General features: G+C 41.4%; 1 pseudogene; it reads left to right on the plus strand.

The window, feature by feature from the left end:
- The first annotated feature begins 4,011 nt into the window (after window positions 1-4,011).
- Window positions 4,012-8,097, plus strand: LOC141410487 (serine/threonine-protein phosphatase 4 regulatory subunit 1 pseudogene; annotated as a pseudogene).
- Window positions 8,098-12,408: the final 4,311 nt, after the last annotated feature.

Genomic DNA, 12,408 nt, shown 5'->3' on the forward strand with positions numbered 1-12,408 from the left:
GATTCGCCCTCTGGACTTCTGGCACTGTCCGTCATTGGGTGTTCACTTTGGGCGCATTGGCCTTGAGGGGTGTTTCTCGTTAAACCGCTGTTGTTAGCTTGATAGTCTAGAAACAGGAGCGTTATTTTAAACGTATGCATTCAATTTTGCATAACCCCGGCTTGAGCTTCGGGAACTGCGAAGCGACGTGCATGGAGGCAGGTTAAGTGTGGGGGTTTCTTTATATTTCCCTGGTATCCTCAGCTCCTATTTCTGTGGCCAAAACCTACCCTTTCTCTGCCCACATTGACTTACTTCCTGGGCTCTGACATCAAATGTCACACACAGGGAAAGGCCTCTTCTAAGTCTCCAGGTGTAGTTTGGACAATATCAGACTTGATAATGGTAACCGATCTCCCTCAGAACCCTCAAGGAGCTGGAGTCCATACAGGTTGCGGGAAGGGTCAAAGCATCTTAGTTTTCACACTTAGAAACGTTGAGAATGACTGCAGCAATTTTGCCCATAACAAAACCGAGCCTACAAATTGTATGCAATTCAACCTTCAGGCTTGCATGCTGGAAGAGGAAATCTTTTTCCATCCTGACACAGGAACATCCTGCCGGTTTTCAGAACCTATCTTCTTTCTTCTCTCCTCACCTCTTGAAGGCTTCGGGTGAAAGTACGTGTAGGATGGGCACACTGCCTAAAGGACACGTGTTGATTAGTGTGGCACAAGCAGTGTTTGAGATAGGTGCAGACTTGGTTGTCATATTCTGCTTCCCCACACCGTTCCTCCCTTTCAGGAATGTAGGGCCTTGATGCTTCAGGGAACAGGTGATAGTGATGAAATATGAGGGGAAGTCCTTAGTGGTGACATGATGTTCTTTTACAGCTTTACTCTCATCGGGATACAACAGCGATTGCTTACCTAAATATTTAGCCGCAAAACCTCACTGTAGCGGCCTTAAAGAGTGAGGGCTGTGGGACGTTTGTGTACTGTTTCCTGGAAAGGTGCTTCCAAAAGGAAGCATGTATTTGTCACAGAGTCAAGAGGTCAGGGATGTGTGTCCGTAATACGGAGTCTGCCACATTCAAAAGGAGGTTTCTCTTCCGTCAAAATTGAGCTGGGCAACGTATTCCCAGGCATCCAAGAGGGATACGCACATTAAATACAGCACCAGGAGATTTAAGGAGACCTGTCTCACAGGGTGCTGGGCACGAGATTTACCCCCTCAGCGATTATGTCCACTGACTTCAGGGTGGATTCGTGACCCCAGACCTCAGACGGTCTCCGAGGTGGAACACAGCAAAAGCCATCCTCGTCCAATGCACTTATGACCCTCGGGTTTCCGTCCAGGTGTTGAAATGTTTGTGATTTTCCTCTCTGTGTTTACTGACTGCCTGATTTCTCGTCCCTGTTCCAGCCAGTCCTCCCCAGGAACTTCTGACGAGGCTCAATCCTGGGAAATGGCCTTTGGACCTCCGGCCCTTGGAAGAGAACCACGCTGACAGCAGCCTGTGCACCCAGGCAGAGGAACTTAGGATTGATCCCATCCCTCACCATCAGGCTGAGTCTATATTTAAATTTTTCTCCACTTAGGTGAAGAGAGTGCGCGTGTCAATGAGATGACCCACGTGATCGTGACCGATCCAAGGTACTCGGTGGAGACCATATGCGCCCCCAGTCTCCTCGATTGCAACCAGGATCCGAAGGGGTCCCTTGATGAGCAGGACTTTCGATTACTCTGCCAGGACCTCCACCCGCAGGCTAGCACTACAACATGCCCCCCAAACACCCGCCTCAGATCACGCCTCTATTCCTACCAGGAAAATCATGACACAGCTACTCTGCATGCAGCAGGCATTTGTGGCCTAGGCAGAATCCCAACCCTCACCCAGAATCAGGCTAAGAATCAAACTCTTATGCCTTGAGAAGGCTCAAAGCCATTCTAGGGGAATCTGTTTTCTTTGTTTGAACTCCTCTAGGAAAGTAGGTGTTGTCTTCTTTGTATGCCCAGTGTTCATCACTATGTCGTTTTGTGTACACCAGTCTATCTGTCTGTATGTCACCGTAGGGTAAGGTTTCCTAATTTCACCTCTCCCCACTCTTCTCCATTGTGGCATCCCCTGGGAATCTAGGGACGGAGCAGGAAGGGATGATACCTATGCATGACTTAGACGCATTTACCACGTAGGTCTTGACTAAAGAGGTGTGGCATGGGATGTAATCTATTCTCAGTCCAAAGTAAGCTTGACCTGCTAACCTTCATTCAGTTCATACCCGGTGCCACCGGAAGCTTTCTTTCTCCCTCCATTTCACACCTCCTTCTGGAATTGAGCCTGCACGCTGCAAGGCATGTTCACCCTCCCTCCCGGACTTGTAGCTTTAATCTTGCCATTGTTTCCTCTCCCGTGCCAGGATTGCTCCCTGTGCAGTTCTCTCTCTGTCCGACCTCTGCTGTTAATTTTGAGTTGTTGGCTCTTGAGGGGCGTTTCTAAGTAAACTGCTCTTGTTAAGTTGACAGTCTTCATCCCTAAGCGTTAAGTTAAAAGCATGTCTTTGATTTGTAATCACCCTGCTTTGGACTTTGGCAATGCGAACCCACATTGAATGAGGCGTTTTAATGCTGTGTATCTCTGCATTTCCCGGGTCTCCTCACCTCATCCTTCCGAGGCAAAAGCGTACACCTTGCCTGGTCCCAGGGACACCCTGGCCCCTCCTGTCATTCACGTGTATCGGAAAAGGATCAGATAAGTCTCCACGTGTGGTTTACAAATTGCCCCACGTGACGTTAGCTATCCTCAACCAGGATCCTCTTGGGTCCCAGTGCGTACACCTGGTCGAAGCTTAAGAGCTTCTTAATTTTCACCCTGAGAAACATTGGGAACACCTGCCGCATTTTTACCCGTCACAAAATCAGGTCCACAAGACTGTACGCAATTGCACCTCGGTTTACATGGTGGAAAATGCAACCATTTTCCATGCTGACCGAGTGACCTCTTGAAGGTGTTGAGAAGCTGTCTACTTCCTTCTTTCCTCGCCTTTTGGATGGCTGATGGTGGAAATCCATGTAGGAAGGGCACCTTGCATTTAGGACCTGCTTTAAAGTGTGGCACGGGCCTGTGTGAGTTATTTGCAGAGTTTCATTTTCGTAGTCCGCTTGCCTCCACGCCAGTTGCCTTCAGATCCGTGGGGCCTTGACACTCGGGGCAGAGGTGATAGTGAAGAAATGTGAGTGCAGGACCCTTTGTTGCTACATATTTTTAAGAAAACGTAACCCTTCTTGGTACCCCAAGGCGATTCCTTACTTACCTACTTAGCTGAAGCCCCTCGTGGCAGCAAGCCAAGGGAATCTGGTTGACGGGCCGTGTGTATTTTCCCTGGAGAGATTCCAGGAGGAAGCATGTATTTGTCACAGGATCCAGAGGTCGAGGACCTGTCTCCATCATGTGACGTGTACCACATTCAAAAGGGATTCCTTTTGCTTTGGAGGATAGGTCAGCCACAATATTTGCAGGCACCCATGAGGGTGGAGTACATCAATGCACGCAGCACTGTACCTGAAAAAGACCTGTCTTGGAACGTGCGCTGCACAAGAATCATCCAGGCGATTATGTCCAATGACGCGAGGGTAGATATCAGAAGGCCCCAGATAGCGTCCAGGTGGAAGTCAGGCACAGCCGTCCTTGTCCAGTGCTCTGAGAGATCTTTGATTTCCATCCAGGCATCCAAGTTTTGAAGGTAGCCTTTTCTCTGTCTTGGCAGAATCCCTGCTTTTTCCCACCTGTTCTCAGCGGGTCGTCCCCAGGTCCTTCTTCAGAGGCTCCATCTGGGGCATGGCCTTTGGCCTTCCTGAAGCTCCAGGAGAACCATGCTGTCAGCAGCCTCTGCACACGAGGCACAGGGAGTTAGGATGGGTCACACCGCTCCCCATCGGGCCGAATGTGTATTTCAATTTTCCTCCTCCTAGGTGAAGGCAGTCCACGAGCCACTCCAATGATCCACGTGGACGTGCCTGATGCACGGGACTCACCAGGGTCTGCATCCACACTCAACTTCTGTGATCCTGTCTGGGAACAAGAGGTGTCCCTTGATGAGCATGACCAGCCAGTTGCTCTGCCAGGACCTTCACCCAAAGGTACGCCGTAGAGCATTCCTTCAAATGACCCGTCTCAGATCATACCTCTATCCCTATGAAGAAAATCTTGGCAGCTATTCTGCATGCTTTGGGCATATGTGGCATAGGCCAAATCCCAACAGTCACCCTGAATTTGGCTAAGATTCTACTCTTATGTCTTTTGAAAGCATAAATCCTTTTTTCAAGAACATTTTTCCTCTTCCTAGGCAAACGGTTGCTGGCCTTTCTGCTTTCCAAGAACACCTAAAGGCTTTTTTTTTGTTTCCACCTCTTTTTCTGTGTGTCATTTTTGTGTATGGTTTCTGAAGTTCAAGTTTCTCCTGTCATCCCCATTTTGATTTTTCACTTGCAATATCATGACAATGCCTGACTCATATGCATTTAATATTGAGGTTCTTACGTACAGCAATATGTTATTGGAATGAATCTATTCTCAGTCCATTTTGACCTTGGCCATCTAAACTTCATTCATTCAAATTGTCCCAACTTTAATATCTGTTTGTGCTTCTCTTTCACACCTATTTCTAAAGTTGTTCCTTCCATATGTTCACCTTCAGTGGCTTTGTAGTCTTGTTTCATTCCATTAGTTTCCCTCCATGTCAGAATTCCCCTCTTGAAATCCTTTTTGAGACATTTACCATTAACTGTAGTAGTGTTTCGTCTCATTTGGAATTTCTAATTAAATTATTGTTGTTATGGTTGATAGTCTAGAAACATAAGTGTTAAACTTATATGAACATTTAATTTTTAGTAACCCTCATTTGAACCTTGAGTACTGGGTACTGACATTTTTCCAGAGACTTTTAGAGTGGGATTCTCTAAATTTTGTTTTATCCTCATTTCATCTTTCTGTGGTAAAAACATACTTTATTGACAACATTGACTCTTACATCAAATAACATACATCATAAAAGCCCTAAGTCTCTAGTTGTAGTTTAGAAATTAGTTATCTGTCTTCATTCACACCCCTCATTGCATCACGTTCATACACTTTTCAAGTTGAAGTGTATATCTTTGAGTTAGGTCCAGATTTTCTTTTCAAATTCTGTTTTCTTGCCTTCAGATTAGTATTTCCTTTTTCAGTGAACTGGTGATATTGAAGAAATGTGATCAGAAGTTCCCTTATTGTTATATGTAATTTTTAAAAATATTCTCCTAGGGAAAGAACTACCATTCTTGGCCTAAAGATTTATTGTGAAATATCTCATGGCATATACCTGGAAGTATTATATTTATGGACATGTGTACTATTTTCTTTAAAAAAACAAATTTTTCTCACTGTATGTAGAAATAAAGATGTTTCTAAGAGAGATCCAGCCTTGCACATTTATACAGTTTTTTTAACCTCAATTAGACATCAGTATGGTGTTATGTATGGGGTTTCTGCCTGCCCAAGCAGTGGAGTTTTCCTGTGTCTTATCCTTCATTGGTGACTAGCCTTTCTTCTTTTCCAGAGTCAGACCTCCTGTTTCTCCAGAAAGACCTGCATGAGAATGTGGAGGAACGTGACATGATTGATGACAGTGCGGCATCTGATGTGTTTATTTTAGCCCATGAGTTCATCTCAGAAGATGAAATGTTGGAACTCCAGGAAGACCTGCCGGAAAATGTGGATGACCTTGGCATGGATGATCACAGCGCAGCATCTGATGTGTTTATTTTAGCCCATGAGTTCATCTCAGAAGATGAAACGTTGGCACTCCGGGAAGACCTGCCAGAAAATGTGGATGACCTTGGCACGGATGCTGACATCTCAGTGTCTGATGTATTTTTTTTAGCACCAGAGTTTATCTCAGAAAATGAATTGTGGATACCACTGGGGAGACTTGACAAGTATGCTGCAAGTAAGGACATATTGCAGAGAGAAATGGCTGCCAGGATTTTGTTGGATACATTGAGTACGGTCTCTACCAATGAAAGTGCTTGTATTTCTGTTTTGGAAAGAATTAGTAGTTTAGCTGAGGATCCAGAACCAATTGTGAGAGCAGAGCTAATGGAATAGGTGCCTCACATTGCATTATTTTTTCAAGAAAACTGGCCTTCCTTATCCTATGCTTTTTCAAATTTCTTACTACCTATTGTGACTAGATATCTCACAGATGAGTATCATGAGGTGTGGAAAATAAGTCAAGAATCTTTGCTGGCTCTGCTGAAGCAGAAACTGATTGACCCATTTGACTTTGAGACACAAGTATGCCCTGTGCTCCTAGAGCTGACTGCCCCAGACAGGGCTGAATATATAAAAGCAAGAACTTTGGCTACAATGTGCAAGATGTCTCCTATGGTTGGCAAGGATATTACAGTATGCCTCATCCTCCCTAGGTTTTGTGATATGTGCTATGATTGGAGAAAGCTTCATGTTTGAAAGATCTGTGCTGACTATTTTAGTGATATTTGCAGTGTAGTGGGTCAGCAAGTTACTGAGGAAATGTTGATTCCATGTTTCATTCAGTTATGTTCCGATAAGGTATGGAGAATCAGAAAGGCTTGTGTTGAGTGTTTTGTGAAAGTTTCATGTGCAACCAGTCTTGAAATCCGATGGTCCAAACTATCAGCCCTATTTATCAACTTGATCAGTGATCACTCATGGTCAGTTTGCCAAACAGCATTTAAGTCTCTGGGACCTTTCATATCTACTTTTGCCAATCCATCTTGTTCAGGTCACCATTTTAAAGCAGAAATCAAAAGTTCACAAGACATGCTAGAAGATAAAAATAGGATCAGAGATCAAGAAGTCTCTGAGGAGGTAAGGAGGGCTGAAGTGCAAGATGTTGTACCCCAGGCTTTATTAGATCAGTACTTAACAATGACTGATCCCTATCTCATAGAAACCATTGATACCAAAATTGTTCAGCATTGTGCATATAGTTTCCCAGGTGTTGCTATGACTCTTGGCCAGAAATATTGGCACTGCCTCAAAGAGTTGTATGAGTCTCTGGCATCAGATGAAGATTGGGAGGTTCGAAGAACTTTGGCATTCTCCATCCATGAACTTGCACTTATCCTTGGTGAGCAATTGACAGCTGCAGACCTGGTTCCAATTTTTAATGGATTTTTAAAAGACATTGATCAAGTCAGGTTAGGTGTTTTTTTACATTTACATGATTTTCTGAAGAGTCTTCCTACTGACAAAAGAAGAGAATATCTTTATCGACTTCAGGAGTTTTTAGTGACAGATAACAATATAAATTGGAGAATTCGAAATGAACTGTCTCAGCAACTGATTTTACTTCTAGAATTATATAGTCCCAGAGATGTTTATGACTATTTACGTCCCATTGTCATGAATCTCTGTACAGACAAAGTGTCTTCTGTTCGTTGGGTTTCCTACAAGCTGGTCAGCAAGATGCTGAAGAAGTTGCACATGGAGACACCCGAGACCTTTGGAGTAAGTCTCATCAATGAGCTGGTGGAAGATTTTTGCAAGTGCACCAAGTGGTCTGGTCGGCAATCCTTTGTCTACATCTGTGACATTATCATTGAAAATGATTGCCTCCCAATGGACAGTTTTGCTATCCATCTAATGCCACAACTGCTGACCTTGGTGAATGACAGTGTTCCAAATGTTAGAATGGCACTTGCAAAAACATTAACACAAACTCTCCTAGAAAAAGAATGTTTCTTAGCCTCTACCTGCTATCAAGATGCTGTAGAGCTTACCGTCATGATACTTCAGTTGGACCAAGACCACAATGTCAAGTATTTTGCAAGCAAACATCCTGCCAGTACCAAAATCGCTGAAGATGCCATGAGCGTACCTTCCTTGACCTACTAGAACCTCAATGTCCTTCATTTTCCATGACAAAGCCAAGTTTCAACCTCCCCTTAAGTGTCTGGGACAACTATGGGTGGGAAGTAGAGACCTTTTACTAACTCCTTGCAGGTGCCAGTTGCCTACACCCAGTACAATTTTAAGAGTCAAGAGAAACTGCGAGAGTCTTTATTCATGTTGTTAGACTTGTCATGGTACAAATTTTCCTATCTAAGTACAATTTATTAATAAAACAATTGGAGAGATAGATTATTTTCTAGATGTTTATTAATGTAATTTGTGAGTAAATACAATTTGTGACCTGTGTTAATGATTTAGTATAAATGGAGAAAGTAGATAAAAATATTTCTTTTAAAAAATAGAATTCAACATTATTACCATGCCTCCAAGAGTGATACTAGAAATAAAAAGGCTTTGAAAAACACATATCTTAGGAAAAGCTTTACATATCAATTACCCAGTATTTAAAAAGTAGAAAATCTCAACGAATGCCAGTTTGCATATATAAAATCCAAGCAGAAACTAAAAGGTCCTGAATAGTCTCAGGTGGGAATATAGCCAAAGTCATCATTTTAAGAATCATACAAATGCACTAACAGAGCTATGCAAGCAAAGCAATACATTTAGTTTATTTCTTGTTATTTTTTAAGCCCCTGTGCTTGTACACCTGTTTTCTGCAAAACCTCCCCAGTGAATGCTCATGATGTTCACTCAAGTACATGGTGTTTTCTGATCTAGAAGCTCCAGAACAACCATAGTCACACCAGTGTGTGCACACAGTCATACTAAATTATGACTTCTCACCTTAGTGAGCATTAGCCTGAATTTATACTTAAATTTTTCCTTCCACATAGAGGGGATGATAATCCCAAAAGAAATGAAATGAGCCACCTTGGATACACTGTATTCCTGTCAGAGGAAGCAGGGAAGATCACATCTTCCCCCACCCTCCAAGAGCCCATCCAGGAGGCTCAAGTGTCCCCTGACAAGCAAGACCTATTCATCATGAAGCCAGGACATTTAGTCAAAGGGAAACAGTAACAGTGTATCCTGTCCCCAACTCTTGAGTTCCTTCACTAAATTCACACCTGTATTTCTGACAAGAAACTCATGACAGAGATAGTCTCCATGCTGTCAGAGAGGCTAAAGGCAAGATCTCAATATTCATCCAGAATCAGGTTTAGAGTAAACTCTAAAATCAGAAAAAGACCTGACTTCCTTGTAGGAGGACATTTTTTCATTCCTCCAAGGAGATAGTTGCTTTCTTCTATGTCTGCCCAGAGCACTGTAGACATATACTTATATATGAACAGATCTCTGTTTATCATTACAATGAGGTTTCTTAAGGTCTGGGATTCCATGTCTTTCCCATCACCACCATTTGTTTTTCATTGTGCTCGGTGTTTGTGTGTCTATATTGTGGCATTTACAAAAGTTCTTACAATGCATCAAATACATCATATTTGGATTCGCTTCTTTTTCATCAGTTCTTTCTCTGTCCCATGGTAAGCTTACTTTCTATGTCTGCTTCAGACCTAGGTCTTGACTAGACCTGGAGTGAAATATTCACAGTTGGAGTCTTTAATCTTCCTTCTTGCCTTTTTCTCTTCTGCCATTCTTGAATTTTCCCACTGATATTTCTTTCTATAATATGTGTGCCATTACCTTTGGATATAATCTGGCTCAAAGACTTTCTTATTTTGTTATTACTGGCAGTAATAATAAAATTTATATTCTATGTAACAAAGTTTATATTTTTTATATTTGATTATTCATATCCTTATTCAAGTGGGAGGAAATTGCTATGTGAATATATTTAGGACTATTTAAGACTAGAGGGTTTCTCCAGTTATCTTGCATAAACAACCTATACTTTTTTAGCCACTGAGACAATATAAACTCTCACATCAAATAACTTACATAAGGAAAACAAAACGCTGCTAATTCTAAAAGTATTTTTGAGAAAGAAATGCACTGTTTACTTGGGTTTCAGTCTTTCCTCATAGAATAGCTGCATATGTAGTTTTTTATCAAGCATTTTTAAGATACTTTTTCTTGTTTTTTCCTCTTTGGGGGTGGGGAACTGGGTTTGAGCCAAGGCCAGTGATGCTACTTGGATGCTCTACAGCTTGAGCCACACACCAACTTTTTTCCTTTATTTCTCAAATAGGGTCTCTTGTTTTGCTCTGAGGTCAGACTCAGTCCATGATGCTTCACATCCTTCCCCTTAGCTGGGATCTCAGGTGCACATCACCCCACCCTGCATTTTGTTTTTGAGACTGTCCTCAAACCATGATCATCCTAATGTCCACCTCTCAAGAGGTGGGATAACAGGCATGAAACAGCATATCCGAAAATGTTTCTCATATCAAAGTAAATAAATGGATGGGTTTTCATAATTTTACAAATAAAAATCAGAGAAACCCAATGTAATACAACATTTCAACTTCTGTATTTGCATGAATAGTCCTCAAACACTTGCATATATTGACATAGAGAAACATCCCTGAGGATTTAAGAGGGTGTATCCTTCATTCTCACCATTTTCTTATTGTGGTGTGAATGCCAGACAGAAAGCTGGCATTGCTATAGGACTGCATACCTTCTGGAGGCTGCTAACTCAAATGAAGGATGAGATAGAACTTATTTTGTGGGGAGAATACTGATGTCTAGTCTGTCTTTTACATCTGAGTGAGGGATAAGCCTGTTTTTATCAAGAGTGCTATGAACTATGCCTTGTGCTGTGAAGTGCATTTATTCAATGAGGTATAAGTAGCAGAGCTTATGTTAAACTAATGAAATAAGCTCAAAATGTTTTGGTTAACTTGTCCAACAAAGTATCAGAGCCTGGAACCCACACTGACATCCCTTATCCCACCTCACAAGCATTATATGTATATATATATATATATATATATATATATATATATATATATATATATATATTAGTTAACAAACAAAATATGCCTATAAGAAGAAAAATGTGAAATGGAATTGATAGCTCTTTGAAGTAATACTCCTTGTTAACATCAAATTTATTATAATTTTTCTACTTATTTTATAATTATGTCAAAATTATATACATATATAATGCTATATGTTCATTACACTTAGTTATAATTAATAACAGTAAATACCCTTGCTAATTCTAATTAACAGAAATGTGCACATAGAGTTGAAACCAGATTTTGGACAGTCATAGAACAATGAAATATTCATGCTTAGAAAAGTGAAGAATATCTCTTCTATGAGCATAAAAATAGCCTCAAGGATTTTGGTAAAATGGAGATTTGGCACAGTGGAGATTCAAGTCCTCTCAGAAGGTGTGTAGCTAGAGCTTCAGTAAGACAGTGTGCCTAAAAAGCTGTCATTACTGAACACACTGTTGGGTAAACCCTTGACAATGAAGGGAGTAGCATTCCTCTTCAATTCTTTACGCTGACACCTGTTTATAGGGAGTGTCAGAGTTAGTTCAAGTGGTTCAGCAACTTGGGCTTTATGTGGGGCCACTTATCAATCCCTCACTCATTCCACAGACAACTTTAATCAAGAAACAAATTTCAAAGTATATCTAATGCTTTATTGGGAAAGGCTGTCTAGTCATGGGATCAGGGTTCCCAGAATACAGGCAAAAGTTTCATTTCTGGCTCTCCTGTTCACTTGTGCAAGGTTCTTCATTTTCCAAAGCCTCTGTGATAGACATAAGCTGAAGGAAATTAAAAGACTCATCTCATGAGGTTATTTTGAGGATTAACTTCAGTAAAGCAAGAGATGTTCTGTGAGGCATCTGGCATGCAGTAAACCCTTAGTCAGCCTGGTACAAATGACAAAGTTCTCTCCTTTGACCTTTTCCATACCTCAACATGATGATCCCTTCAATCTTACTGTATTTCCTCATGTGTTTGAAGCATTCTCTCTCTCTCTCTGTCTCTCTGTCTCTCTATCTCTCTCTCTCACTCAAATCTATCTCCCTTTCCCTAACTAAAGAGAAGCTCTTCATTCAAGCACAAACAACTCCTTTGCCTCAAACTCAGCTTTGCAGCTTTTCATGATAATATTCTTTATGTTTGTTGTACTTTAGCAACATCTACTGAGTAACAAGTCTTAATCTCTTTGTAGCCACTGACTGTTCCTCCTTGACAACTTTACATTTTGCCTCTGTCAAACATTTTTCCAAACAAAAAATCTGAACTCAATCTGTTTCTATTTTTACGTATGTAAAATATATATAAAAAAAGATATATAAGTTCAGTGATACAAAAAGAGCACAAGACTCTTAGACTCATTCACCTGTGTATAAAAAAATGATTTACTTCTTTGGAAGCCATCTTTGGACTAATAATTATGCTCAAAATTATAAATATTGATGCAAGAGGGCTCAGACAGACAGACAGGGCACCAAAGCAAGTTTATTTTGCAAGCCAGCAGCAACTCAACAGACTTGAGTCCAAAGGCTGAACCCCAAGAACAAAGGGACTCTAACAAAACTCCAGTTTTTGTTGTACTGTAGCACTCAT

The sequence above is a fragment of the Castor canadensis genome, chromosome 9, assembly GCF_047511655.1.
Source record: "Castor canadensis chromosome 9, mCasCan1.hap1v2, whole genome shotgun sequence".
Lineage (NCBI taxonomy): Eukaryota > Metazoa > Chordata > Mammalia > Rodentia > Castoridae > Castor > Castor canadensis.